Source organism: Acomys russatus, chromosome 3, assembly GCF_903995435.1.
Source record: "Acomys russatus chromosome 3, mAcoRus1.1, whole genome shotgun sequence".
NCBI lineage: Eukaryota > Metazoa > Chordata > Mammalia > Rodentia > Muridae > Acomys > Acomys russatus.
In genome coordinates this window covers 67,206,868-67,233,873 of record NC_067139.1, presented here as the reverse complement: position 1 = coordinate 67,233,873, position 27,006 = coordinate 67,206,868, and the positions used below count along the sequence as shown (strand labels likewise).

At 38.0% G+C, this 27,006-nt stretch overlaps 1 protein-coding gene and 1 pseudogene across 7 annotated transcripts in view; one reads left to right on the top strand and one right to left on the bottom strand.

The window, feature by feature from the left end:
* Nrg3 (neuregulin 3) overlaps window positions 1-27,006 on the top strand; it is a 1,024,516-nt gene that overhangs the window by 410,249 nt on the left and 587,261 nt on the right. The gene's annotated exons all lie outside the window — the stretch shown is intronic.
* LOC127185703 (translationally-controlled tumor protein-like) lies at window positions 953-1,504 on the bottom strand (annotated as a pseudogene).

The window sequence follows — 27,006 nt, the reverse complement described above, 5'->3', positions numbered from 1 at the left end:
TAGCATTGTCCATATGGACATGGATATGGAGACAACCAATGGAATATTGGAAACCTAGTAATAGACCTGCCCTCAAAAAAAAATATTTTTCTTCCTTCATCAGATTGCTAATATCTTTTCAGTTAAAGTTTGGGCCTCATAACCATCACCCTCCCACCTATGCTGGAAAATTGACTGACTTTAATCCTGTGTTGGTCTAATTTTGGTAACTGTAGCTGCTGTGAATTCATGAGTATAATAGACATGTCATGTCCAAAAGACAACATTTTACAACAATCTCCCCACCCTCCAACCCTTACATTCTTTGTACTTCCCTTTCATGAGGATTCCTGATATGTCTGGGAGTGATAAACATATCCCACTTAGGCCAGGCCACTCACACTATTGTTCTTACCACTTTAGGCAGTCATGATAAGGTTATCTCAGCATTGACTGCTGCCTACTAAAAAGAAGATCTTCTTCAACCAAGGTTATGATCATGCCAGATTAATGGGTATAAATATAAGTCCTTAGAAAGGCATTTTAACAGCATAACCATTTAGGAAAATAACGAAAACAGGTTCAAAACAGGTGAAATTTGTTTTATTTTTCTACTTGAGGCATATTAAGGTCTGAGATTAGATTCCTGATTACCTGGAATGTGATATTGTACTTCTCAAAGTTTATTGAGAACAACAACAACAACAACAAAAAAAAAAAAAACAAAAAACAAAAACAAAAACAAAACATAACAAAAATTAGCTGACATCTTTTTTTCCCCCAGTTTAAATGCACTTTATTTTTAGACAACCTACAAGACATGTTTTTTTTTTTTTCCTTACAAAAACGATGCCTCCACTCAGAATAAATCACAGTCAAAATAAAAGCTCAAGATGACATCAGTCCCATTTGTCCTAGTCCTGGTATTGTTCGATGGTAAGCAGTAGCCAGTCATGGTAACGGGTCCAGTTTGTTAACATTTTTCCACCTGTAAGCCATCCTTAAAGAAAATCATGAGGGGAATCATTCCATCTTCACGGTAGTTCAAGAAAGCAACCATACCATCTGGGTTCATGTTCTCACCAATAAAAAGCCTAGTAGTTATTGAAATTAGCAAGGATGTGCTTAATTTGCTCTGCAGCCCCAGTCATAAAAGACTTTACTCTTTCTGGTTTCTGTTCTTCAACTTAACCTTTGAGTGATTTCATGTAATCTTTGATGCACTTTTTGTAGGCCTCTTTTGTGAAGCTGGTTTCTTGTAAGTGATGGTTCATGACAATACCAACACCAGTGACTACTGTGCTTTCGGTACCTTCGCCCTCCGGGCCTTCAGTGGAAGCCTTTCCACCAATGAGCGAGTCATCGATGTTACCCTCTGTTCTACTAACCATCTTGCCCTCCACCTCCAGGCACAGCCTGTCTGCGATCTCCCGGATCTTGTAGATGTTGGAGAACAGCTCGTCATGGCTGATGAGGTCCCGGTAGATGATCATAGTGGCGGCTGGGGACAGCGACACTAGCCTGACAGCGCAGGAGCGTGGTGCAGCCCGAGCCGTCCTAGAGGGCAGTGGGGGAGCGAGCAGAAAAGGCCAACTCAGGCTCTCCCCCTAGCTACACATCTTTAAACAACCTTTTCACTGACTGGGTAATGGTTCATGATGTGCTTGACAGGGAATGAATGGTATTATGACAGGAAGGCAAGTCATCCTTATTCCATGTAATGGCCGAACAAAGACCAGTGTAATAGGAGAGGCTGAAGAACTGATTAAGATCAACAATGATGTGAGTGAGAAGCAAATGTGAGGAGCGTAAACACAATGGCGGGGCAACAGAAAGATGATGGCCATGAGTCTGGGTCTAAAGAGGTAACCTGGCAATTGCTAATGTGAATTCAGTACTTTCAACTCAAACTGGTCCTTCTATTGTGGCTCTTCTATACTGAACGGTTCAATAATGAGTGGTTTTCAGTGATATCATAATCATTACCATTATCATTACTTTAATAACACTGCTCAACCTAAACCTCAACTCCTTTAATCCACTTAACCTGTGTTTACTCATTCTACCTCCGAGTAAATTTCATCAGTCAGAGCCTTTTCCTGTTCTTGGTATAACTCCATTTTCAGTTCCACACTCTATCTCTTGGGCAAATGCCAAAGGCCTTAACTAGTTTCTAAGGAAAGAATCCTCTATGCTCTCCCTGCAATCCATCCCCACTGCTACAGGCGTAATCTCTTCATAGGAGGGTGACCTCTGACTGCCGCTGTGGCACTGCAGCTGTATCCTTTATCTCCTGCATTCTCACAATTTCTATTTTACAAATGGAAGTCGGAACAGGCTGCAGGGGCCATGCTAGCTGTCCTGTGCTTCCTGAGGACGTCAAAGAGTTCAATTATGGATTTTTCTATCATGGTGACTCAGGTTAAATGCTGTTCATTTCTGAGTTTGTGTCTTTTATCCTACATATAATGAATACCCTTAAAATGTTAGTGTGCTTTATGCCATGGGTTGGAAGAATTATCTTCAGTATAAAACTATTTTTTAAACTATCAAAGCTGTCTGAAGATTTGAACTTTCTTCCAAATAATATTGACAAAAATGAATAACATTGAGACAACTGAGCACAAAAGAAAAATATTGAATTTCCCAAAGCACAAACATCAGATACTTTGGGCTATTGTATGTGAAAGTGTTTTAAGGTCAGCTGGGTTGAATATGCCAGCAATTTCTTTCAATCATATTTCCACTGCAAAAAAAAAACAAAAAACAAAACAAAACTATGAGAACTATATATAACTTGCAGCAGCTAGCACATCTGAGGCAGAAGAATATGAAACAAGAGCCAGTTGTTTATTCTTTGAAAAGCAATAAAAGTTCAGTCTCCATCTTTCTGCCTTCATCTCTGCCCCCTTCTCCAGAGATACTGCGATGGAGGCTGTCTTTTCTAGGTAAAAATTCACTCCAGGCATTGTGAAACGCCAGCAACATATCACCATTGGAGGTTAGCTAATGAAGAGAGCGGAGCATGGGGACGTGCTGCTGTTGCTCACTGCAAGGCAGCACAAGGAAGGGTCATACTTCCCTCATCTCTTTCCTGACTCATAGTGAGGAGCTGCCCAGTGGGACATCTGAGAGAAGAGGGGTTCTTCTCTATCTTTATCTATAGAGTCAGTTGAAAGTTGAAGCTTGTTTTTGGAAGTTGATTTTTTTTCCTTCCATTTCCATCATATATCCGTTTTTTTGGGTTTTTTTTTTTTTTTTTTTTTTTTTTTTTGTGGGTATGTATGTGCAGGGATGTGTATACAAGTGTGTTGGGAGGGGCATGTAGAGTCCAGAGTTCACCGTTGCATATGGTTGCTCAAGAGTCATCCATGCAAGTTGCTTGTTGAGACAGTCTATCACGTGGACCTTGGCTCACTGAGTAGACTAACTGGCTAGTGAGCCCCACTTGAAGGGCTGTTTCCTTCATAGTAGCATGAGATTCCAATTGTACGCTGCCATGCCCAGATTTTTGTGTGTGTTCTCAAAACCGGACTCAGGTCCTCATGGTTACGGGGCCAGAACTTTACCAGCTGACTCATCTCCCAGCATCTCCACCAAATGCCACATTTGAAAATCTTACACTTTTCGTTCCAAACAAATGAGATTGTAGTGTGATTCCTAGTTCTTCTTGTGGAGCATAATTCAAAGACTGACATTTTCTGTTCTTCACTTGTATAGACCTTGGGAAAGATCAAGTTAACAGTTGCAAAGCAAATGCTCCCACAATTGATAAACTTGTTGTAGCTAGTTGGAAAATGGTATCTTTGATTTTGGCCTAGTTCTTACGGCAATAAAGTTCAGCCACCAAAAAAATCCAAATTCCGTATACTCAAATATAGGTATCTAGACACTTATTAAGGGATTCCATTTTTGCTTAGGGGTGTATGTGCGTGTGTGTGTGTGTGTGTGTGTGTGTGTGTGTGTGTGTGTGTGTGTGTGAGTGATTTTATACTTTGATTATGGACTTTTACTTATGAGGTTAAATAATAATTAAAAATCCATTGTATCTGAAGAAGTGGCTCAAGGCTAAAACCAATTTTTAGACAAACGGCATGACAACTTAATCTTGTATCCCTGACACTCTACCCTAAAAGCCAGAATGTCCTATGGGAAGATGAAGGCAAAGACAGGAACATGTGTAGAAGGTTCTGGGGCAGCTACCATGTTTTAGCTGGTGACAAAGAGACCCTGTGACAAATAAGGAAGAGAAGTAAATACTAACACCAAAGGTTTGTCCTGTGATTTTTGCACATGTACCTTTACCCACATACACCACTCACATGCACATATACACATCTCTCTCTCTCTCTCTCTCTCTCTCTCTCTCTCTCTCTCTCTCTCTCTCTCTCTCTCTCTCTCTCACACACACACACACACACACACACACACACAGTCTAGTACAATAATATAGAACATGTATACATCCCATCATACTGCCTCTGTTTTAGTTTTCTATTTGTGTGGAGAAACAATAATTCCTGTTCAGCCCAAAGACCATGCTGAATTAAATGATTGTTTTGTCTTTTTTTTTTTTTTAATTTGAGCACACTGTGAAAAGAAGGGTGTCATTTCTTTCCTCCAGGCAGGTTGGGGTTAGTATTTCCTGAGCACTCTGAGTCTCCGGGCTATCTTCTCAATGCCCACCCACCATGGATCAGTCACATGGTGATCTTAGCTTCTGAGAGCCATCTTTAGATGAAGGTGCTGCGGAAGCAGGTACAGCTCTCAGGCCACACAGTGGTAGGTGTGGGGATGTCAGGACATCTGTCTCTACATCAATGAAGTACAGAAGCTATAGAAACTATGTATAGATCACTCATGGCGTCCTTATGATAATACCGAGTTTTTCAGAAGGTGGATAAGGTGGGTTTGGTTACTTTTGTTTGTTTTTCTCTCACTGGTTTTCTTATTTCTTGTTGTTTTGCGTTTGGGTTTTTTTTTTTTTTTTTTTCTTTTGAGGCTTGAATGTTTTGGGGACAGTAAGACAGAGAGAAGAGAGGATGAATGAAAGTTGGGTGGGAAGGATCTGGGAGTAGTTGAAGAGGAGAAAGAATATGGTTAAAATATATTGTAATTTTTTTTTAATTTGAAAGAAAGGGAATTTCCTTGAAGATCCACTCTCACACACACTTTTTGGTATACTATTTCTTCTCAGAAAGAGAAACTATATTTGAGGATTATGACCTCTGCACCTAACTAAATACCCATATGCCTTTAGCTAACCTTTGACTAGATCCACAGTAAAGAATGAGATACTGTGGGAAATAATTTACACAGTTACAAAAAATAATCTACCAGGTTTCTCACCACATACTAAATGGAATATATGTTCCTCTTGTGAATTCTTTCTAAATAAGCATTTCATTGTCATTTTCTGCTTATTGGCTTGACAACAGAAATTCAATCCACATGAGCTAATGTTATTTAGGAAGAGTTGTGGCTTTCTGTCATTTTAAAATTATAATTACATTTGTTCATGTTCTGATGATATTCCAAACTTTTCATTCATTATCTTGATTCTGCCCAGTTGCCTAGCATTGCCAGATGGCAGGGTTTTAAATTTGGAGGGACCCCAGAGGTCTCTCATGCCAACTTCTCATCTTTTAGAATGGGGAGCGAATGCCAAGGTAAGAAAGATGACTTACTCATTTCATTTTCAGAATTATGTCACCAACCTCAAAAAGAGATGAAACACCAAGTTCATAGAAGGAATACTTTTCCATGTCCTTTCCTATTAAAAGACCATATCAGTAGAAATACTATTCTCACTGACATAATTTCCCTCTGTATAAAATTATAAACTTGAACCTGATAATCACCATGCATGTATGAATAGATTTAAATTACCAGAAGCAATATTTACACACATAAAGTTTTGTTTCTCCCGGTATGACCACAACGCTGGAATTTCCATATTTCCATGCATGCTATACCTTCAAAAATGCACATAGAATGAAAATTTTAACACACGAAAATAAAAATGATCATAGCCAGATATGGAAACACCAACCTGTAACCCTAGCAACTGGGAGATTGAGCCAAGACCAATGTAAATCCAAAGGATAAGTTGGGTTATAGCACAAACCATATTTTAAATTAATGGTGAATGAATAAATGAATGAATGAGTGCAACACTGTAAAATCTGTTATTAGCAATATATAATACTGTTGAAGCTGATGCTTAGTACACTAAAACATTCACAGCCTGAGGATTTTTTGAATGCCTTTTCAGTGCCTGGAGGTGTCTATGTGGCATGCTGGTTATGAGACAGTAGAGTAAAGCTCTGTCTTTGACGTATGCTGATATTTTAGAATGGCCTGAAGCAAAATACAGGCACCAATCAATATTGTCAAAAGTACATTTATCTTTACCTAGCAGGAAGTAGGTCTTAATCTTCTCCTAAGGGCTATACCAAAGCCTACAGAAGATGCAAAGCAGAGATAACCACTTTATGTCTAAGTGCCACTCAGGTGACACTTCTGAAGTTAGATGACATAATGGAAACAAGAATGGAGTCTCCTGTAAGAGAATGTTTACCTCCTTTAACTTTATGTTGAAGTCAAAGTATCTTTGGTATGTGGTTATTGTAGAAAGAATTGAGGGTGTGTTGGGAGCAATGACGCTGCAAAGTAGATGGGAATTCAGAATTGACCATCACCAGTGATGGTGTTGATTGCATGCTGTAGTAATCTCTGGGGTATGCTTTGGGAGGTTCTGTTTTCATGTGTTCATGCAAGAGGTCTCAGATCCCATGAACAAATACTTCTCTAACATTCATACTGCCCCTAAAGGAGCACAGTATCCTTTGGACACTGAACTGATTGGATTATAAGCTTAATTTTTAATGTATAAAAGTCTTTTGCCACTGGGTGTGGTAGCACATGCTTTTGATCCCATCACTCAGGATGGCAGAGTCAAGTAGATCGCTGTGATTTCAAGGCCATCCTGGTCTACAAAGTGAGTCCAGCACAGTCAAAGCTAAGCAGAGAAATCCTGTCTTGGGAAAAAAAAAAGTCTTTTGCCTTCATATATGTATGTTTACCATACATATTCTCGATGCCAACAGAGGCCAGAAGATGACATAGGATTCCCTAAAACTGGAGTTACAGATAATTGTGAGCTACTGCGTGGGGTCCAGTAACTGAACCCTTTTTTCTTCTGCAAGAACAGCCAGCGCTCTTCACTGCACTGCTGAGCCATCTCTCCAATGCCATGAATAATCATGAAGTAAATCATTTGTCTTGTCCCTCAAAGAATTCTACCAGACGTTTTAATACCCCTTTTCCTATTGAAACTCTTGGTGCTATAAGAAAAATGTAGAAAATGACCAAATGGGATGTCATTCTATTTGTAGTTTGTGTTTGTTTCTCAATACTTCAGATTTTTCTTTCTTTTTTCTTTTCTGTAATTTAAAGTGTATTTTTCTTACAGAATTGATATTTCTTTCTTTTTTTTCTTTCTTTAATTTAAAGTATATTTTTCTTACAGTATATTCTGATTAGGATACACACACAGACACACACACACACACACACACACACACACACACACACACACATTTTTCCTAGTTACTTCCCACTTTCTTTTCCATCAGGACCCTTTCTGCCTATATTGCAATGGAATGTAATGCAATATGATAAAACAAAAACAAACAAGCAAGAATATGACAAAACAAACAGAAAAAAAAGAAAAACCACCAGGAACACATATAAGATGCAGAGACACACAGGTTTACACACACAGGAATCCCTTAAAAATTCACAATGAGAAACCATAATATGCATAATATGCAATGGACATGTAAGTTTAAAATAAAATAATAAGAAAAGAAAAAGAAAGAATTCCCTGTCTCACAAATGTCTTCCAAGTCAAGTTTTGTAAGGTCTAGACTGTAGGATGTATGCCTTTGCCTACTTTTACGAGTGTGCTTTAATTGTTCCAAACTAATACTTGTAGGCTGGTTCTTCTGTAACCTCATAAAGGCAGTATGAGTTCAGTGCTGAGGCTGTTTCCTTAGTAACCAAGGGACCTCAGTCAGTTATTTACATGGACCAGAATCCAAGCTGCTGGCCATGCATGGTCTGCAGAAGCCATAGCTGTTATACATCACTCTCCTTGACTCTAACTCATAAGCATGGCACTCAGATCAGTTTTTCCAGTTAGCTTACCAGAAATCAAGTTTTCAAAGATGTCAGATCTTGTTGAGAAGGGGTATGCTCTCTCCAGTCCAAACTTAAATACCATGAAAATATTTGACATGTTACTGGCATTATTAAATGGTTGTGAAGTTGGTGGACACATTTAAACCTGCAGATCACAATCTATATTTTATCACGAAGAGTTGTCTGTGTAGTCACCTATCTCATTTTCTACCAGAACCTTCAAACCTCACCACTGTTTATTTGAATCCTTAATTCAGACATCTAATCCTTGGGATATAAAGTCCAGTGGTTACTCAGCAGGTAGAACTGTTTACTGTGTAAACCTGACAAATGTGTTTGATCCCTAGAACCAAAAGTGAATCAGCTTCCAAAAATTGTTCCATAATTTCTGCATGCAAGTGAGAAACATTTTACCTATCTCTCTGTTTCTCTCTTTGGCTCTTTCTCACTTAAGCAGAGAGACAGATAATATAGGTAGATAGATACATGATAGATAGATACATGATAGATAGATAGATAGATAGATAGATAGATAGATAGATATACAGATAATAGATACATAGATAGATGTGTGAGAGAAATATGGACAGATAGATCAATAGATGGTCGATATGAGAGAGAAACATGATAGATAATAGATGATAGATAGATAGACAATAGATAGATATGAAAGAGAAATATACATACAAGGGTGATATTAATAAATATATTTTAAATTTAAAATGAAATCTAAGCACAAGATGGCAAGCTGGCTTCGTGGGTAAACTGCATAAAAGAGGACCTGAGTTTAGATGTCCACAACCTTTGTAAAAAGTTAGTACAGTAATGAAGTTCTATAACCCTAGTCAGGGCCTAGGAGGGCAGAGACAGATGAATGCCACATTCAGTTTTTAGTCAATCTAGCTGCAGCCCTGAGCTCTAGACTTAGTGAAAGATTTTTCTCTAAAATTATTCTGGAGAGATGACATTGGCCTCTGCAGAGGAAGCTCAGCACCCCTACCTCATACACACATCTAAGGTCCTCTAATTGGCACAAAAAAAAAGTTAGTCGTAGCATAGCTCTTTCTTTTTTCAATCTCGTGTGCTTAAAGTTTACACTCTGGTTATCGAGACTGTATTCACGCTTCTCCAAAAAGGCTTGTGGACCACACCATCTTCATCTCTTTGCACATGTGTGGATGTGCCAAAAGGTCTTTCTGACATGTTCTTCGCTACTGTTTCAAGGTGACACTCCAGTGCCCCCATCTCTCACAGCGACCTCTCTGCTCCACCTGCGTCATACAGGGGCACATTTCAATGTATAAGCACCAACCAGGCTACCACCCCACTACAAGGCGAACATCTTGAAAGCTGGAACAAAATCTCCTTTGTCTTTCAAGTCCTGCTTTCACTTTAAGTGACACATCTGTATTTGGTGACTGACTGAAAAATCTATTCGGCAACAATAGTAACGCTCTTGAAGAAGTAACTCCTGACAAATGGCAGAAAGAACATCTAGACCTTTCAAACATGTTTATTTTGGTCTAATACCAGAAAGACTATATTAACATGAGGACCAAAAAACCTCACAAAATACAGTTATAGGAAACATCTCTTTATCCCAGCAGTGTGCATTGCAACTTTGGAATGACGTGTTTAGAACGTTTTGCAAAATTGCAGCATCTGAAAGAGATGTCTGGGTTGGTGATGCGCAGAGCTCAGCCTGTGGAGTTGGCTGCTGCGGGGAGTCCCCTTGGTCACATCTTCCCCATCTGTACAGGCAGCAGCAGGTGGAACCAGAGTTGTTCCATATGCGGATTTGTCTATGGCTTTTTCTAAAGGCTCCAAGAGGCAAGCTTACATTTTGTCTTCAGATCTTTATATGAAAATACCACTGTGGATAATGAGGCTGTTGCATGCATAATTTAACTTTAGGACGCCTAAATTCTGCTGCAAGGCAAATTGGTACCTAGAGGCATGCAATTTGCATGGGGATTTCAAGTTGTCCTACTTTGTATTGTCCCTGGCCTGGTGTAACTTTCCCCCGCCCCAAATTATTCTCTCTTGTTCTTTCACTCTCTGCTTCTGAAATCATAACCAGATTACCATGAGTCTCTTAAAGGGTGGTTTCGGAAACCCCATAGAACCTCTTTTGACTGTTTCTCGGAGCTTGACTTGTAGCTCGGCAAAACCTGGATGCAGTTCTCAAGGGCAGGATTCAGTAATGGGCTCCTGTGTTCATGGCCTGCCTGACTGGAGCCTTTAGGGGCAGCTGAGTGTGCAGCTGCCCAGAGTGGGTGGCTCTGATTGAGTCCTCAGTGGTTGACTTCACAGCTCAATCTGTCAATGTGTCTGGAGACAGACGGTTAGAGAACTGTCTGTCTGATTTGCCTTGAAAAGAATTTGGCTTCTTGGCTGAAGTCTTTTCGTGACAGACTGCTTTCCTATGCTCTGGGCTGTGGAACACGGCTGCATTGGCACGGGTACTGAAACACTTTTTGAAGCCTTTCATAGCAAAGATATGTGTAGCTGGATCAGGAGCTCTGGAGAACAAGCAGCTAATGGTAACTAATACTTCACCTACCATGCGATGGGCAGTGCTGATTTTGTGGATGATGCCTGAGGCATATGTGCTCACCTGTTCTGCTTCTTTCATAATGAATATTGCATAGCACTGCATTTACACATTACCATGAATGCTGGAGACGAATCAGTTCATTCAGTGTAAGCATGCTTGGTACTTTTGGTATCGGTATGACTGGTCCAGTGCCTAGATGAATGCGGAATTCCTTGATATTTAGTGAATTACCTTAGGGATTTCCATTATCAGCCAAGAAACCAAAAGAGACAGATGGCACAGAAAAGAAAAGAGAGAGAAAAAAAAAAGAGGAAGAGGATGCTACATAGAAAAGTCACTTTGGCTAAAACTGGAGGACAAGTTTAAATAAATTTTAAAAATGAAGGAGTGAAGTGTGCATTGGCTATTTAGCTGAGCAAACTTAAGGACACCGCTTCTGAGAGCCCTTGAGGTACAGTATACAGAAAGCCCCTGAATTCCTGTATTCTTTGTAAATGTGAATATTCATAGATGACCATGAGGTAAACTCTGGCTGGAACAAGTGAGTAGGTTTTGGGTAGGCACAAAGAATCCCAGCATCTCCTAAACAGCATTTTTTTCTGATGAGTCAGGAAATATACAGGGTACTTTAAATACATGACTTTTATCATATCTTCAAAAAGATGTCTGAAGTAGCATTATTTACTCTCTCTTATAGTTGAGAAATTAGAAACTCCAAAAATTAAATCATTTTGTGTTTTTCTATTGAGGACTGGAGTACCAAGATTTCAATGCAGGAGCTTGCATTTATTATTTCTGCTCTGTTGTATCTCTATAACTATCTCATTTAAAAACTTTTAGAAATATTATTTGTATTCTAGAAATTTGATGATTTGAGGTTTTGAGAAGATGGAGGTCTAGTTGGCACATTCTTGACATTATTTATTATTATTATTATTATTATTATTATTATTATTATTATTAATTATTATTATTATTATCATTATTTATTATTATTATACTATGAACTAAAGATAAGATGTACCTTGCTATGAACAAAACACAGAGCCAAGACTCATATGTAAACAATAATTAATATACAAATGACATTTTTACTCCAAATATAGAGCTCTTATAATGTGGCATAGAAACTAGGCATGGTGGCTCACAACTCACAACTCTATACTTAGGAGGTTAAGACAGAATGCGTGCTGCTTTTGAGGCTAGTCTAGGGTAATAGAGTAAAACTCTTATAAAACACAAAGAAGAAGTAAAAATAAGAGGAGGGCAAATAAAGGTGGTGAGGAGAAGAGTATGGAGTTCTGTGGTTCTTGATCGGGTTATATAATTGGTCCATGGTTCTTTTTGTGGCCCAAGACTGATAGCCAATGTTTTTGTGAACATTCTCCAGGAATTGTCCATGTTGCCAAACAACCTGGGTCTTTCGATTGTGCTCAAGAGTTAAAGATGAATAGTATGGCAAGAGCAGTTTGTGGCCTTCCAGGAATGTGGGCTATAAATCAGATGCACTCTTCTCATTATAACCTAATGCAAGTAGACATCCTCTATATCACAATGAGTTGCCAAAGTCACCTATGCATTGAAAATGAGAATGTATGATTATTTGAAATCTGTGATATGCCAGATAATAAACTAGTTCACAATAATCAATAAATTACTAAAGTAAATTTATAATGTTTTATTTTTCCTCACATTGAAGTATATTTTCTGGCCATATGCCTGACCCTCAACCAAGAAACTATAAGCAGGTGTGATTTCAATAAAATCCAAACATGAAGCACAATCTTATGGAAATTATCACAAAGATTTTAATACAAAGCAGGGTATATTGTATAATTGATCCTCCCTTTCTGAATTTAATCAAGTTGCTTTTTAACATGGACATATTTTATTTTGATTATGTCTGTCTCTCTCCCCCTTCTATCTTTCCTGGATCACTATTAAAAGGATTGGGTACTGCATTGGTATTTGTGTTTGTCTCATGAATTTGAGGTTACATACTTCTGATACTTGTTGGAATACATAACCTTTATTAATTTGCTTTGTGGATTTCTGTGAGTTTAAAGACTCAAAACTTTTGGGTAGGTGATAAAGATGTAATTAAGCTTTGAGTATCTTTATCTTTTACACATGAAAGCATGGATCCCTGTGATTTTGTAAGGATAGCAAACATTTTGACAAATTGCAAACTGTAGAGGAAAGAGAAGAGCTGATTAATATTTTTATACATTCTAGATTTATATTGTACATGGTCATTTACATCTGATGCTATTTGATATGGTAACATTTGCAGTGGAGTGTGAACAGAATTATACAAATCAAAAATCATTTAAAAAGTTGTTCTTCCTCCAGTTCCTAGAATAAAACAGCTCCATCTGGAAGGCTGTTAATCAGAGCCTTCTCATGAATGGTGTGCGAATAATGGGGACTAAGAAGGATGAGAATTAAGAACAGGATGAAGGGAGAAGTTACAGCCTCTGCACAATTGGAACAAAATGAGAATGGCTGTGGGAAGTGTTTTCTGGATGCTCTGTTTAAAAAAAAAAAAAAAAAGTACCAGTATTGCTTATAAGCTTTAATAGTCAATTATTCAAAACATCCTTTATCAGCATCATTCATCCAAATATTTGCCCATAAATGACGTGCTCACCTGTGATGATACTGTGAAAGGTATCAGGTACTCCTATCTGCGTATCGTCATCCGTATCCTTTCTTGTAACAACAAACATCCTTAAATCAGGACTTGGACACAACTGAGACTTCATGATCATTAGCTAGGATGGGACTTACTCAAAGTCTGACAAATACACGTTGAGATGATTATATGTTTGTTCTTTTTAATCTATTACTTTGGTGAATTGCAGATTACATTGATGGGTTTGGAAATTGCAATTGCAAATAACAGTAGAATATTGAAATTTGCTATCATTTGAGTGGGTACATGGATGACATTCATGCTCAAATTATGGTTAAGCACTCCAAAAACACATATTTTCTATTGTTTGGCCAGTTGTGAATTCTGTATTTAACTGCCCTCCAGTGTAAAATGAAGTTTCTCTGATGAGACCAAGAGCATCACTAATCTATGGTTCTAAAGATATGTATTCAGAGGGTAGTTTGACAAGTATGTCCAGAGTTCTGAAGAATCAAAGTTAAGGTCTTATTAGGTTTGTTGCTTCTGCTAATCTCTCTATTTGGCTTCCCATCAGCCTCATCTTAGTGTTTTAAGGCCAATCAGTCCTTTATCCGCACACAGTGGCATTACTAAAGCTCTTATTTCCCTCCTGTAGTTAATATATCTCTTATGGTTTTGTTTGGCTTTAATTCTCTTCTTTAAGATCCTGTCTTCAAAATGTTACACTGAAGGCAAAGGCTTCAATGTGTGAATTTTAGGGAACAAAATTTTCTCCATAACACAGTATGAAGTGAATAAAGCATCTCCTGAAAGGAGATGAGCTGATATAGTCATTGGTCTATTGTTTCATTTTGCTTGAGAGGCATGCTATCAATATGCAGCTTGGGCAGGCTTCCAACTTGGGTCCTTATGCCCCAGCATCATGAGTGTTATGAAATACTGTGGTTATATAATACATCCCCTATTATGCCTGGCTTCCTCATTGTTATTCTGGCACAAATTCATGATTGGATATTTCTTATGTGTGTATAGCCTCAGAGGGTGAGACCTTCAGTCATAACCCTAAGAGGCTAGAGTGGTATTTCTGACTTGTAAGTGGAATTCATACTTTCACTGGTAGGTTGACCAATCTTATCTCCATTCTATGAATGCAAAAGAATGTGAATCTCAGAACTCTGCTCTGTGGATTGAGGTTCTGCACATGCCCATAAACAGTTTGAGCCATGATGACTTATTTTCTGTTTGCCTCACTATGGGCAAGGCTTGAGGAATGGAAGTGCCTTGGAATGATTTCAGGGCAAAGGGTCTTGTCTAGTTACTTTTACCCTCACCTAGATTTTATATAACAAGTGTACATTATCACAATAGAAGCATTTGAATAAATGAATGAACAAATAATACCTATTTAAATGCTTATGAAAAAAGCAGTGTACTTAATAGTATAAAAAGTTAATGAGGCTAAGTTTGAGGATGAATGTGTTTATTCATTAATGCTTAGTTTGAGAATGCTATGGATTCTATTGGTGGTACTTGCTTATAGCATATCTTTTTTCAGTTTTAGTCAATTAATGCAAGATCACACAAACCACAGATCTGGGGCATTTTCAGAATCTTTCCACTGCCTTCAGAGCAGAGCCATAAAGGAGAATGAAGAATGAAGCCAGCCGGACAGCTGGAGCCGGGCGGTCCCCGGCAAGACTGTTCCAGGAGCCTGGAAGGAAATGTCAGCTCTTTCCATTTTTATGGAGATATTTTTAGGGTGGCTTCTTTTCTTCTTGGCTACAGCCAGTGTGCTACTTTATTAAGGAATTGCATTCTACTGAAGAAACAAACTCTTTTAAAAGAGCTATTTCAATCGGAAGAATTTAGCTAGGTTTAAATTTTAAAGCCATGTTTTCTCATACTAGTCACACATTTTCTGAAAATTTATTTTATTAATTTTTGCAGGATTTTTCTCCTGCCTTTTACCCCACTCATCTACAATAAGAGACGTGATTAATTATTTTATCTTTTAAATCCTCTCTCTCTCTCTCTCTCTCTCTCTCTCTCTCTCTCTCTCTCTCTCTCTCTCTCTCTCTCTCTCTCTCTCTCTCTCTCCCTCTCATTACATTACGAGAATGCCAGACTAATTTGAGTCAGGTTGAAACGGCACCTTAAGCTGGGGTTTCAGAGTCAATAACATATTTCTGAAGCAAAGGCAAGGCAATTTTTAGATTTCTTCTGATGCCAAGAGTAGACTCTAAAAAAGAGAGATAAAGAAGGTGAGACTATTTATTGACTATACAGGGTGTTCCTGGTAACACCTCCAGCACATGACAGTTTTGGCTTGAAAGCCCAATGTCTAATGTGCATTCACCTTAGAAATGTCAATGAGATTCCTGTTCTAAGTCAGATAAAATAGACTTCTAAAGGCTAGAAGAGCCAGCCTTGGGGGTCAACCTATGAGCAGCCCACTAAAAGAAGAGGAGGCTCTCTGTTCTTTTCTTGGCTGGTTGCTGTATACTCTCTAAGTGGTTGGAGTCAGGGATCATGGCTGCCATTCATGGGTTTCTGTTTTTAAGGATATTACTTTTTTGGATATATATATAGATAGATAGATAGATATTGCTGGATATATATAATGTTAATTCTAAATGCATTAAAAAGAAAATTATCAAATCATATTTTGTTTTAAAACCTTACTCTCCTGGTATATTTTCTCATTATTTCTGTTGTTGTGACCTTATTTTTTTCTACAGTTGCACATAGCACATATTTTGTGTTCTATTCTTCTATATTAAAAGCATCTATGATCAGATCAACAGATGCCTTGGAACATCAACTTTGAAAATGTCATAGCAACTTACCAGGTGCTCAACACAGTTTACTCATTACTGAAAATTTGAGACATTTTAAGGTCTGTTTTATTATCTTAGATAAAACTTTCATCATACACATAGATGAACATATTTCATTTTCAAATTAATTTTCTCTAGGTGGAACCTGTATGGAGTCACTAGTTCAAAACTGTGGCTATTTCAACACCTTTGATTAGTACTTTTTAAAATAAAACTCTTGGCCTATCTGAAAACATGTCACTAGTAACAAGTCCTGCCTACCATATCATCTTACATAAACATGAACATAATATTTGAAGCATAATAATATATATTTGCATTTTTGCTATGATATTTTGTTTGTTCTCTTAAGAGGGCCACCATGAAGGCCACATGATGATGAGAGTAGGGGACTGATTCTGTTGCCCACTCCATTTGACATCCTTGCTTTGGTTACCCTTGGCCCACTCTCCAGCATACTAACTTCATTTCTATTGCTCTTATATGTTTAAGTATTGCCAAAATAGATTTTTTTTTAAAGTCAAATTTTTATTTGTGTGTTTGTAAGAGTATGTGTGTAAGAGAAGGCATGCATACATTATGGTGTGTATAAAATCAGAAAGTAATATTCAGGAGTCAGTTCTGTTTTTTTCTCCTTATTAAAGCAGGGCTTCCCTTGCTTATATAAGTCCACTATACAACCCAGTCTCACTGCCCTATAAGCTTGTTGGTAATTTTATTGTCTCTACATCTCTTTCCACTTAGGAAGGAGGACATTGCAGTCCAGATTTCTTTAGGTATTTTCTAGTAATCAAACTTTGATTATTAGACTTCAACAGTAAGTGCTTGGACCCACTGGGACATCTTTCTGGTATGTTCTTTTTCTTCCTCCTCTCTCCCTCCTTCCCTCCCCCATCTTATTAGTTATTTGAATACTTCATACATTTCATTTCCATTCTATTCAAGCCTCTTCCCAACTTTTACCAGGTTGATACTTCCTTGCCCTACCCACTCAAGTTTGTTTTTTCTTTGTTTTTTAAGTAAACTTATCAAGTCCAATTTGGGATGCCTGCATTCTTTTGGATATGTAGCTTTATTCCGTTGTTCTCAGTGACATGAGGAATTGGCCTGTATTCATTTATGACTGACCTGACGACTCAGCTCTGCCTCTAGAATTGGACAAATCATTCTTGCCCCTGTTTGCACCAAAAACAAAACAAAAGAAAACAAAACTATAAGCCAGACTTGAACATTCCTCACTAAGCCTACTCAGCCCCCTTTGTTCTCCTGTTCTTCTGTCTCCTTCTTCTAGAGTTGACATTCTAGAAGGGATTTTATAGCTTTGCAGGTTCTTCATGGGAAAAGATGCGTTTCCAGGTTAAGTGCTATTTTTGTCGGTTTCTGATTTGCATAAAATCTTCTGCTTCTCTAATACTTTTAGAGCTGCATATTAACATTGCTTGATGGAGAAGACCCAGGTGTCACACAGGAGCTCAGAATTTCCTAAATTGTTCTATGGACCTGAGATTTCAGTGGGAACCATGAACAAAGAATCTCATTGTCAGAAGAAGAGCGAACGATCCTCCCTAACAGTCCTTCTGAACTTTTACAGTTCATATTGCTATATCAGAAGGTTTGAAGAGATCACAAAGAAAGGATATGTTTTAATTTAACCCTTCTCCACCGAATAGCTGTTGTTTTTCACTTCTTACTCTTTTGCCATTTTGTATATTGAGTCATTTGTCCTTAAAACCTATTTAAAAGCTGCTTTGAAACGCAACTTGTTTTATGGAGAGAAGCCAAGGTTTTACATCAAGGCTAAGAAATTTCTAAAATTACATGCTTTTTGAAACAAGACTGCACAACTTGGTCTTCACAGTATTAGAACATTGAGAATTCAAAAATACTAATTTGTAAGAATACAGGAGAAAGAAAGCTGGATCCTGAGGACTCTGCATGAACCTGAGCAAGCAGGCAGGGCAGGTAAGCTCCACTGTCATGGTCCAGGCCCAGTGAGTCTCCAAACATAGGCATGCCTAGTTTTCTGGACCGTTGTTTCTCCACTAGTCAAAAAAGCCTGAATTTGATACATCAGAACAGTATCTTCCAAAAAGTCACCTGTCACCCACAGGGGTACCTTGGATAGAAACTTAGAGGGATCGCTGATCTCTTAAATCCTAACAACTCAATTTTCACAGCTAGCAAACTGTTTTGTTGTGAAATGGAATTTCAGATGGATGTGAAATTAATCAGCTTTCACAGCTCTAATTTTTGCCTGAGACACTGTGTCAGTGTGTTTGGTACGTGCCGCGTTGAGGCCTGGAAGCCTACGCCTCAGACTTCTGTAGCATCGTGACACTACCAACTGCCTATCGGATGCCATGGGGAACAAGGGGCCTAGGAATCTGACGCTGCTACTCAAAATATTAAATTCAGGGGTGACCTTCCACAGGCGAACACATCTGGAAAGGACTTTTGTTGTGGCCTTGTCCAATGACCAGTACTGCTTTACTGGCCTAATGGTGGATCCAGTCTGACTTTAGACCTAGAATTATAACTATGATTGTTAGGGAAAGTACTTTCCAGAACAAATCAAAATAAGTCAGAGTCAGTGCTGTTCCATGCCTATACCTGAATAAGTATTGTGAAGCTAGTAAATTTACTTATCTTTAATGACTTAGATATGGTACATTTGCAATATTTTTGTCTCAAATATTTAGGAAGGTCATGCATAGGGGACAAAATTGAGTCTATGGTTAGACTGATGAACAACTCTAATCTATTAGGGACATTAAATTAAAACAATACATATCTCTTCCCGAGAAATGGAATGTGGCAAACAGAAATTTACATCCAGTACAATATCTTCACCCTACGCCCTGACACAAAGTGTTCTTTCTATTTTTATAAACAGCAAAATAGAAAATGTCATCAGTAACATTTTCAAACATAATTTTTAAGTTTTGAAAACCATGCCAGCTTAAGGGAGACAGTCTGTTTACAAATAGGCTTTCTGTTTTACTGTAACATGTAATAGAAAGAAAATAGTCAGCCATATATATATTGATCAGATAGGCCTCTGGTTTTCTGTCTGTATTGGTTTAAATGCTTCATGGTAATGAGAGAGAAGAAAGAAGTAAATCATGGTTCCTGTCTTCAGTAAACCTGTGTGGTTTCTCCAGTGGGAGGCAGGAATGACAAAGACCCACACAAATAGCTACTAGGGAAGGCAGAGAGTGAAGCATCTTGTAAGAAAAATGGGAGCAATGTGCTGAGGAAGCAGGTGGAAGGGCCAGGTGAACACCAGTTGGGAGAACTAAAGAAAAGCACACAGCTAGATGCTCCCTTGGTGGCTTGGAGGAAACTAAGTGCCCTTTCAGCAGGCAAGGAGTAAAGGTGAGCACTGTTCCATGGGGCGTTTTTCTAGAACATCTCTTGGTGTTGAGTGGTAGCGTCATTTACCATGAACCTTTCGTTGTAGAATATCTGCTCATTCTTTCTGTTTAGGTTTGTGTGTTTGTCTCATTTGTGGGACTTTTAAATAAGCATATTATAATTTATGAATTTTAATTTCTGGTGTATCTCCTATCTGCTCTGAATATGCATCAATAGCTCTTTCTTATTTAAATTACCCCTCTGCAGTGATCTTTAATTTATGGCATAGCTGGCAAAGATTTTCTTCCATCCTGTGGATTTTTTCTTCACTCAGTTCTTTACATGGTTGTACAGAAGCGTTTTTGGTTTTATGAGATCCCATGTCAATTTATAGCCCTAGTTCTTGGGCAAAAGGAATCTTATTTAAAAAGGCCTTTCCTACACACACACACACACACACACACACACACACACACACACACACACACACACACACATGCCTTCTTCTAGCAATTTGAGCATTTCAGGTTTCAAATTGAGGTATTTGATTCACTTGGAGCCAATTTTAGTGCAGAGTAATAGAAGTGGTCATAATTTAATTCTTCTACACATGAACATCCAGTTTTCCCAGCTCCCATATGTTGAAAATGCTGTCTTTTCTCTTGTGTATATTTATGGGCCTTTTGTCAAATATCAAATAGCTATAGTTTTATGTACTTATAACTTAATGTTCTATTTTATTCCAATTTTTACATGTCTGTTTTGTGATAGTATCACATTTTTTAATTACCAGAGCTCTGCATTCTATCTTCAAGACAAGTATGGAAATTCCCCCAGTACTCTTTTTATTCTAAGCATTTTATTATTTTTAATGTGATTGTAAATGTTGGTGTGTCTCATTTTTTTTTTCAGTGTGTTTGGTGTATAGGAAGCCTACTAATTATTATAAAATGATTTTGTATTCTGTCATTTTGTTGAAATTGTTGATTCCCCAATCTGGTGGAATTTGAAAGGAACTTTTATGTATAATATCATATGCAAATAGGGATATTTTGACCTCTTTTCCAGTTTGCATTCCTTTAATTTCCTTCTCTTGCCTTATTGCTCTAGCTAGTACTGCCAGCACTCTCTTGAAAAGGAATGAGGATAGTGTGCAGCCCTGCTTCATTTCTGACTCTAAAGGCTCTGGTTCTGATTTTTCTCTATTCTGAAAATGTTGACTGTGGATTTGCCATATATAGCTTCTGTTATGTTGCGGAATGTTCCCTCCAGTCCTACTTTCTCTGGGACTTTTATAATGAAAGCATGTTGAATTTTGTCAAAGTCTGTTTCTGCAACTACTGAGATGACCATCTGACTTTTGTCTCTATGGCCACTTGTATGGTTTGCTGTATTTACTTACGTATATAGTTAACTTGAATATAATAGATAATCATCTTGGTGTGTGCCTATGTTTAGCTGCTTTTGTTTCCTTGAGTAAGGAATGTCTTTCTTTCTTTCTTTTTTTTTTTTTTTTTTCTATACAACAAGGAGGAAAAAAACAAACAAATAATATATTGTTGAATGGCTCCAGGATCATGGCTTAACTGGAGACTATAAATGAGATAAAAGGGGTGGGGTGAGGGGCTTTTCAATAGGTTTTGCATTATCCAGAGCTCCTTTGTGGTCACAAATATGTAAATAAGGATGATGACATCACTGTATGGACATTCTCAGCTGGCCCTTTGTGTACATGTTCATTCATTATTATTTCTCCAAAGCCTGAAAGGAAATGCATGCTCTGTATCAAGACTTGCCCTCCCTGTAAAAATGTGCAGTCAGGTGAGTAGAAGAAAGAAACATGGCAGGCAGCATTTACTAGGCCCTGTGATAAGGGGTCAGACAAAGAGACTGTGAAAGCTTGTGTTGGAGGGCAGATAAGTGAGGCTGGAAACAACAGCTCAGAGCATGAAGGCAGACCCACGGAGGAATTAAGTGCACTGTGTTTGGTAAGGGGCTCGTTCTTAGTAGTTATCAGTATTCAATGAGACATTTTGCAAAGAAAATAACATCCATTTAGTCTGATTGAGCTTACTTTGCTGTTAATTACACTAAATGAACTTTAAAATGCTTAAAGGTTTCATTCCAAATGGCATGGACCTGAACTGCTCTGACCCATGAGCATCCAGGACATTTCTGTGAGTGATGATCCTCACACAATCTTCCTAGACACGGGTGCTTGTCAGTTAGCTAATTTAATAAAACACATATATTCTAATACTCTTAGTAAACAACAAAGTAAGTACTGTTCATTTATATAAAAGATAAGAAATAAAAGGACCTCACAAAGAATCCAACAGATAGGTGATTGCCACAGGTATGTCTGTGTGTGTGTGTGTTTGTGTGTGTGTGTGTGTGTGTGTGTGTGTGTATAAACATTTTTCATAGCTCAAATATATAACCTACAAGATTGTCACCACCCTAATCACTTATGTCAGAAGTGGACAAACTTTACCTATAAAGGGGCTAATATTAAATAATTTAGGCCTTGTGGGTCACATGGTCTGTATCAGAACTGGTTTACACTTTGTAGATCAAAAATATGCACACACAATGTCCAAGTAAATTAATTTAGCTGTGATCTAATAAAAATCCAGATGCTGGGCATGGTGGCGCATGCCTTTAATCCCAGCACTCGGGAGGCAGAGGCAGGCTGATCGCTGTGAGTTTGAGGCCAGCCTGGACTACAAAGCGAGTCTAGGATGGCCAAGGCTACACAGAGAAACCTTGTCTCGAAAAACCAAAAAAAAAAAAAAAAAAAAAAAGAATCCAGAACAGATTTAAACCATGAAACATATGGCACTGATCCCAACTTAACATGAACTAAATATAATTCTTGAGGAAAACATGCTAACTAAGACAGATAGAGATGGATTCTAGTAGATGAGTGAAAGAGGAGGTTTTGATATTAGCGGAAAAGAAGAGACAGATGTCTCATCTTTTATAAAACATTTTCTTTTTCTTCATGATAGGAAAATTGTTGTTTTTTACAGTAAAAGGTAGCATGGATATCTTACAGCACATTTCTTCATATATTTTTTACAAGGAATGTGGCATATAAAACTATTTATATATCAACAACATAAATCTTTCACCATGTTTCTGATTACATTCTTTATTTATGCATGACTGTGAGTATACAATTTAAAAGAGAATATTCTGTCTCTCTCTCTCTATCTCTCTATTGTTCTGTCCTCATTTTTCTTTCCTTTCATTTTATTTAAAATTGTTTTTCACATAATATATCCTGATTATGATTTCTCCTCTCTCTATTCCTCTTACCTATCCTCCAAACTAGATCCATACCCATCTCTCATTAGAAAATGAACAGGCTCTAAGGTATAATAATCAAATGCTAAGATAAAACAAAAAATAGCAGAAGAAAAAGAGCCCAAAAAAGACACAAGAAACAGAGACCAGGGACTCACTTGGTCACACACTTAGAAATCCCACAGAAACAATAAGCTGGAAGCCATAATATATACACAAACACCAGAAGAATAAAAAGAGAAGAAGAGGAGAAAGAGGAATAAGGAGAAGGATGAAGAGGAGGAAGAGGAGGAGAAGAAGGAGGAGGAGGAGGGGGAGGAGGAGGGGGAGGAGGAGGGGGAGGAGAAAAAGGAGAAGGAGAAGGAGGAGGAGAAGAAGAAGAAGAAGAAGAAGAAGAAGAAGAAGAAGAAGAAGAAAAGACGAAGAAGAAAAGAAGAAGAAGAAGGAAAGAAGAAAGAAGAAGAGGAGAAGAAGAAGAAGAGGAGACGAAGAAGAAGAAAGAAAAAGAAGAAAGAAGAAGAAAGAAGAAAAAGAAGAGGAAAAGAAGAAGAAGAAGAAGAAGAAGAAGAAGAAGAAGAAGAAGAAGAAGAAGAAGAAGAAGAAGAAGAAGAAGGAGAAGAAGAAGAAATATATGCATAGATATGAAAAGAAAAAATAATATTTAATTTTTTTAAAAAACGAAAAGCCATGACAAAGCCTCCGAAGAAACTATCAAGTTTCTACTGCTGCATGAAGCCTACTCTTGATGGTAGTTTGTTTTCACAATGAGCCTCCCTTGGAGACACCTAAACTTTCATTTGCAAATGGCTATTAGTAATTGGGGACTGCTGCAGACTCAGAATGGGGATATGTGTCCACTTCCTTCAGCTCTAGGGACCCCATCTGGTGCTTACATTTTCAGGTCCTGCATGTGCTGCCCCAGTCTCTGATTTCGTGTGTGCATACATCATTCGACTTAGAAGACCTAGTTTTCTTGCTGTCCTGCATCCCCTCTTGTCTCCTACACACTCTTACTCCCACAAGCTTTGTGCCACTGTTGCTATAGCATAGCTTGCAGGCAGACACTACTGTAGACCAAAGGGCTTTTCACCTGATTGGTGTTTATGTTTCTTCTTTGATAACATACAGAGCTTCTTCCTGAGAAAACAGTGTGTTTGTAGGATTTTAGTGAAGACAGGAAAGCAACACATTAACATTCCTGCCTTCCACCATTGGGTGGCAAATGTTAAAAAAATATTATATATATAGTATATATACTATATATATATTTTTTCTTCATTTGGAATTTCTATTTAAATTTTCAAATTTTTCTAGCAATTCATTTGAATTACTCTTTTCTCTATTATTTAAATTATTGAAGAACCTATAGATAATCTAATGACAGCTGCTGTCTCTATGAATGGAGAGGAAAGTGTTGGAAATGAACCAATGGATACAGCTATTTGATTTAGGCCTTAAGGGCTTTCAAATAGTCACAGAAAATGAACCAGTTTTCTCAAAATAATACTGGATCTGAGAGACAAGTCTAAGACTATACTTTTGTCAATAAAGCAAGAAGCTTTGGGGAAGTACGTGATAGGTTTTTGTTTTTACTCAAATAGGCTACAAACATACAGCATGAAAATGAACCAATTTTGCAGTAAAATCTAAATATCCTACCTTGCTTATTGCCCTTTACCTCTCATTAAACTGAAAATGTAAGAGGAGGTGTAGAAAACCAAGGATAAATTAAAATGGTTTCACTCTCCTTGTCTCCTTGCAACCCTGAAACTACTTTTTGTCTCTGGATTGGTTTGTCTATTCTGAACATTTCATCAAACTGGAATCTTATACTATGTAGCCTTGAGTCAGCCTTCTTCTGTGGCATAATGTTTTCAAGGTTAATTGATGCTGTCGGAGATATCAGTAATAGTGGAATTACATTTATAATACAATCTTCAAATGTGTTGGACTATTGAGAATTGCTTCCATTTTTTTTTTTAATCTTCTTTGAGTAAATCTTCCATGAGAAATCACATATAAGTCTGAACATTTGGTTTTGATTCTCTGGTACAAGAAGTGGAAAGATGATTCATGTGGGAGCTGTGGTTTGGAGAATTGTAAGGCTGTTTTCGTGGGTGCAAAGATTCACAGGCAGACATGTACGGAAAGATTCTAAACACCAAACTGGAGGTCTCCATTAAGTGCCTCCCTTTAGTGATCAGGGAACCCCAGGCAAGAGAGGGAGGAAAGGCTGTAGCAATCAAAGAGCATGGAGGACACTGGGAGAACATGGTCTACTCGGTCAACTAAGCAGAGCTCATATGGCTTCACTGAGGCCCAAGCACCAAGCCTGTGGTCTGCACAGGTCTGCACCAGGTCCTTTGCTTACATTATGGTTGTTAGCTTGGTGTTCTTGTGAGACTTCTAATGGTGAGAGCTGTGTATCTTTGACTTTTTTCTTAGGACTCTTTCTCCTTTTCGGCTAATTTGCCTAACCTGGACATGAGGGGTTTCTCTTTATCTTATAATAGCTGGGTTTTGTTGCATTTGGCAGCGATGTCTTGGAGGTCTGCTCTTTTCTGGAGGGGAAGTGAAGTGTGCGTGGACCTGGGGGAGGGTAGCTGGGAGGAATGGATGTGGGGGGGAATTGTGGCTGGGATGTTTTGTATGAAAGAAGAATAGATTTTCAATAAAAACAATAAGGAAACATATTAAAGTACAGATTACAATCATTAAACCTTTAAGAAATAATTTACTTTTTTTTTTTTAATTAAGAGTGTTTTCTGCAGCAACTACACCATTTACTTGTTTTTTGTTTGTTTGTTTGTTTGTTCTTGTGTTTAGTTCTTTTTTTTTTTTAATTTATTTATTCATATTACATCTCGATTGTTAGCCCTTCCCCTGTTTCCTCCCATTCTTCCCTCCCTCCCATTTCTCTCCTTCTCCCCTCCCCTATATCTGTCAGTGGAGAGTGAGATCTGACTCTCACATGAATTCTGGTGCCCCTTTTCTGATCATGTCCCCTGGATGGGGAGACCTGGTGGCACTCAGAGGAAGGATAGCAAGTTACCAAGAAGAGACTTGATATTCTAAGAGCATATATAGGGGGAGGAGGTCTCCTTCCCACACCATTTACTTGTAACTGGCATGGCCGGTGAGCTAAGATTCTTTTTCTTGCTAATACTTGCTTATGTCCATTCCCGAGCAGTGGGAAGTAGCCTCTCATTTGGTTTAGACTTCCTTTTAATAAAGGTGGATTATTTTGAAATATTTTCCTTCTATGTATTGGCCACACGTATAATTCTTTGGAGAAATGTTTATGCATTTGAACAGGATTTTCAGAGAAGAAACATGAGCAAGCTTACTGTTTAGTGACTCTCCGGAATGCACTAAGTACTTTCAACTCTTACAAATAAAGAAATGGTATAATAAATATTTTATGACAAATTCGTAAGAATAAAAGCTTTATGAACTCAGTGGATGTCTTTGAGTCAAGAGTCAGATAAGACGCACAGATTTTTCTATGTTGTAAATACATTCTGACCCTTGATCTCCTGTCTGCACCTCCAAAGATTACTAAGGGACCCACCATTGAGGGAATTCCTTTTTCTCAATGGCAAAAACAAAACCTTAAAATATTATTTTGAAAAATAGTGCAGAAAAGTGTCATTTCTCTTTCTCAAACCTGTGCAACAATAGAGTTATGTCCAGCACGTGTGATGCCATTCGGCTTCTGATGATAGGTGATCTGTCAGTTTAGTAGCAAATGAGAAGCCTATGGCCTCGCCTATGAAGGCTTCCTTCTTCTTTAAAATACTTAAGTCTCAGTTAGTGTCTCCAGGCACGTGTTTAGGGGTGAGCATGCACCGAGGAGTTGGAAAAAAAGTCTCTACCCCTCCTTCCCTCCTCAACACCGGGCAGAACATAATTTGAGCATATAGCAGTTACAGTTACTTGTCAGCCCCTTAAAATGGCCACATCTTTTGTTATCTCTGATCTGGTTTCCCCAGTCCCACCTTAGGAGTGCGTGTATTTCTCAGCAGGTTATAGTAGCTACTCAATGACCAATGACATGCTTGGCATCATGGAGAACGAGATATATGGGAGACGCTTAATAAACATAAGCTCGCTTACTTATCTAAAGGGAG